Raw genomic sequence first — 4333 nt, 5'->3', positions numbered from 1 at the left:
TGTTGGGTTTGGTTAAGTGAAGGAGAGTATGTAGGTGTTCTAGAAAACAAAAACAAGTTCTTATCTTTGGGCACATGATCTAATTCTGAGCCTCCTGGAAGCCAAGACAAAGGGGAAGTCATGATGATTAAATGAAGTCCCTTACCTTATCGTAGCACACTGATTTCTAATGTTAAGCTTAAGAGAAATTTACTACACAGATTTTATTTAAGGGAAGATCTATTTGCCATGACACTTAGCTCTGCTGTAGTAAATGTCATGGTTGTCAATCATGTACCATTTTAAATAATCTTCAACACTTGCAAAATTTCCCCCAAATAAACAGGAGCAGCAAAGTAACTATGTGAGTTAATTTTCTACAGTCAGGGCTTCAAACCAGTTTGTTCTGGTTCAAACCCCTACTGAGAATTTGCATTCTACCCCAGATACACTGAAGCAATTCTACATTTTAACAAGATTCCCAGGTGATTCTTGTGTATAATAAATTTTGAGAACCACTGTTCTGCTAATGATTCTCAGAACTGGTCCTTAACCAGCAGCATTAGCATTACCTGGGAACTTGTTAGGAGTGCAAATTCTCAGCAGGGGTTTGAACCAGAATGAACCAGTCCAAAGCCCAGTCTGCAGTCCTAGGAGAAGATGAAATACCCATACTATACTGCACAGTGGTTAAGAGCTATGGTGAGCTACGGCTGCTAACTAACAGGTTCGGCAGTTCAAATCCTCCAGTCGCTTCTTGAAAACCCTGTGGAGCAGTTCTGCTCTGTCCTACAGGGCCGCTATTAGTCGGAATCAACTTGATGGCCATGTTTTTTGTTACTGCTCAGTTGAATAAATAGCTTTTAAAAGTATGCCTTGAAATTCAGTCATCTCAAGAAATTTTTTGAGTCAGTTGTCCTGATTTTGCTGAAGTTTGCTAAAGAATAGGGTGTTTTGCACATCTTTTAGTTTATGTTTAATATTCAGTGTTTCAGAAATACACCAAGTACAGTCAGCATGACATGAACAAAGTTCTGGACCTGGAGCTGAAAGGTGACATTGAGAAATGCCTCACAGCTATTGGTATGTAATCCTGAAGGTGTAAGATTTTTATAACTTGGAATTGTATTTTCAATGATGTCCCATACTTAAAAACATAAAATAGAACAATCGCTCCCGCCCAGTAGTCAGATAGAGTATATCTATAGTTTAGAGGGAGACAACATGTAAGATTATGGCAAAGAATATTTAGCTAAAGGTGTATGAATACCTTCTTAATAACAACAGGGTTTTATTCTCTTTGGAGAGGTGGAAAGTATTTATTGAGCACCTGCTATTCCAAGCACAGATCTAGGCTGGGCACAGTACAGGGGCAATTCAGAGTGGTCATTAAGAGCATGGGATTTGGAATTAGATAAATGTAAATTCAAATCCTGGTTCTGCCACTTGCTAATTATATCATCTTGGGCAAGTCCAGGAGAGTCTTGATTCAGTAGGTCTGGGGTAGCTTCTGAAAAGCTGTGCTTTTTAAAGTTCTCCCTGGTATTTATTTGACCGGTCAGAATTGGAAACCTGTGTGCTAAGGCAGTACTTCTCAAATATTAATATGAACATGAATCTTCTGGAAATCTAGTTAGAATTCAGATTCTAATTCAGTAGGTCTGGGGTGGGGCCTGGGACTCAGCGTTTTGGAACACATTTTGAGTACCAAGGTAATGAACGTCAAGGTTTGACAGATCTTTATTTGGGCAGCCGTCTTCTATTTATAGCCTGCCCTGTCCTCAGACATTATTTCTATTACAACATGGAGAATGTACTTGTTTGCGTGCTAACATGCCTTTAACCTAATTCTTTCCCTGTTCCTAAGGAGAATACACTGAGAACATTGGTAGCTATTGAAATTGCTGCTGGGGTGGATTAAAGTAATGGGAACTAGGTGATTGTGGTTTTAGATATTCTTTTCTCTGATAACAATCTAGAGAGTAACAAAAGTATTTTCTTATAAACCCATCATCCGTTATTGTGGGGGGGCGGTGTGAGGAATAGGAATGAAAAAATAGAAATCTTGATAGTAAAACTGTAATTCATGTTTCTTTTACATGCATGCTTCATTTGTGTTTGTGGTAAATACATCAACTACAATTTGCCTTTCTTACAGTGAAGTGTGCCTCAAGCAAACCAGCTTTCTTTGCTGAGAAGCTTTACCAGGCCATGAAGGTACCATTCTACTTATATGACTTGCTTAGGGGAAAAAATGATTGTTTGTAGAGTGAAGCTCAGAAAATCTCATATTATTTGAAAATCATACATATTCTAATATCGTCCCATTTAAAAAAAATTGTCCTATCCAATGCAGAGGTAACTAGAATAAAATTCCATTAGATTTAGTATTTTTTTCTTAAAGGAATGAGTGTAAGGTGAGCTTGTAAGTCAGCACAGGAAGGGTGGTAAACTTCCTCTTTTAATGTGTGATTTTTGTAACATATTTTCACTAAGAATGTTGAATTTTACAATCTTCCCCCTTTTACATTTCATTTGTCTGCTTTATTATTCTTCCCTTGTTTATTACTCTGTCTTTATGTCGTGGATTAATGGTGGAATCTTTTAAAATGTCATTCTATGATTTACTTAAGTAGAAGATGCTATTAAGATATTTTTGAGGTGCCACTTCAACCATTTCACTTTATTCTCTAACATGCACGGTACCATATAGAATACCACCTGCACATTTATATTGTAAGCCCCCAAATGAAGTTATCTTTGTGTTTCCTGTGCAATTTCAAAATAAGGAGGTCTTCAGAGATATCTAACCATTCAATTAATATTAAGGCATCTATATGAAATGATATACATTGTAGTTTACCCCTGAGGTAGCACAGTCTGCCCCCATGTCTGCTTTTGTCTTGGGGGGGGCGGGTATTAAGATGGGTAATGATGAGTACTTGGTAATATTGGGGAGCAGAAGAAAATCATCTACTTCAGACTTTGGAAAGTAATGCAGCCTTTGTGTCAGCTAAACTAAGACCTGAAGTTATAGTAGGTATTAGCTAGGCAAGGCAAGAGTGGAAGAGATGAGGAGATAAAGGAAGGGTGGTCTAGCAGGAGGAAACTCCATGCATAAAGGCTTGCAGGCAAAATGTAGCATGATGCTTGCAAGAAAATAGAGGGGTTGTGCACAGTGGAGGGAGTTGTAGAATTAGGCAGGACATTTTAAGCTGATAAAATGAATGGTTTCCATCCTAAGAACCATAGAGGACTAATAAAGAGTTTTAAATAGATGAATTACATGATTAGATTTGAAAGTTTAGGAAGTTCACTTTATTTGTAATCATTTAATAGTTTAGAGAGATACAGGAAAGAGTGAATGGTCGGAGACCAGTTAGGAACCTGTAAAAGCTCTTTGTTCAGACTCCTAATGTAGCAGTTGGTTTCTTATCATTTCATTGTCATTTGTGTGAAGTGCATGTGCATGTGTAGGGGTGGGGCATGTATTCTAATGAGAAGATAGCTTCTCCATGGAAATCCTATGGGTGAGCAAAAGGGCTACACTTTAAAATCCACATCCTGCTTAGTCAGAGTATGTTCTAAATATGAGACACCATTATTTGTTTTAAACAGGGTATTGGAACTCGTCATAAGACATTGATCAGGATTATGGTTTCCCGTTCTGAGATTGACATGAATGATATCAAAGCATTCTATCAGAAGAAGTATGGTATCTCTCTTTGCCAGGCCATCCTGGTATGTTGTGATTTTCATAATGCTACCCCAACAAGTGATAGTTCTTTTTGTGACTTCTTCAAAGAGAAGAGCTGACTTATTTTCTCTGTAAATTTCATATGTAAAATTAATTCATTAAATTAGGATGCATGATTGGCAAGTAAGTTAAGTTTTCACTGGTAAAATGCTCTAGTAAGTTTTGTACTGAAAAATTAGACACGTTTTTCAACCAAAGTCCTGGAAATACTGTTTCCCATGCATAAATTTAGCAATCAAATATTTTAGAGTTTCTGCTAGTGTAAATAGATACTATGCTATATTATGCAAAGAATAGTGGTGAGAGGATTACAAATTTATTATTCTAAATTTTATTTTATTCTCAATTTTATCATAGGTAGAATGTATAAAATACATATTCAAGTTATCTCATTACAATGTTGAAAAAAGAAAAGTCAAGGTTCTTGAATGTATTGAAAGATAGAAAACTATTTAAATCCAATTTATTATTATATTGGACAACTAAAATCTGCTAAGAAAAAGTGAGAAAATCACAGGTTTAAAACTTTCTTTTTGGTGAGCGAGTTTCATATTTCCTCACATACAATATGAGATTATAGTGTGTTGCACTTATTCA

The 4333-nt window shown here is 36.3% G+C and overlaps 1 pseudogene; it reads left to right on the top strand.

Annotated features, from left to right (window-relative positions):
• The window catches only part of LOC101354700 (annexin A1-like), a 19635-nt pseudogene extending 15360 nt beyond the window's left edge, over window positions 1-4275 (top strand).
• The last annotated feature ends 58 nt before the right edge of the window (window positions 4276-4333 follow it).

Source organism: Trichechus manatus, unplaced genomic scaffold (genome assembly GCF_000243295.1).
Source record: "Trichechus manatus latirostris isolate Lorelei unplaced genomic scaffold, TriManLat1.0 scaffold00107, whole genome shotgun sequence".
In the NCBI taxonomy this organism is placed as follows: domain Eukaryota; kingdom Metazoa; phylum Chordata; class Mammalia; order Sirenia; family Trichechidae; genus Trichechus; species Trichechus manatus.
The sequence above is the reverse complement of the archived record's forward strand: the minus strand, read 5'-3'. Positions and strand labels throughout refer to the sequence as shown.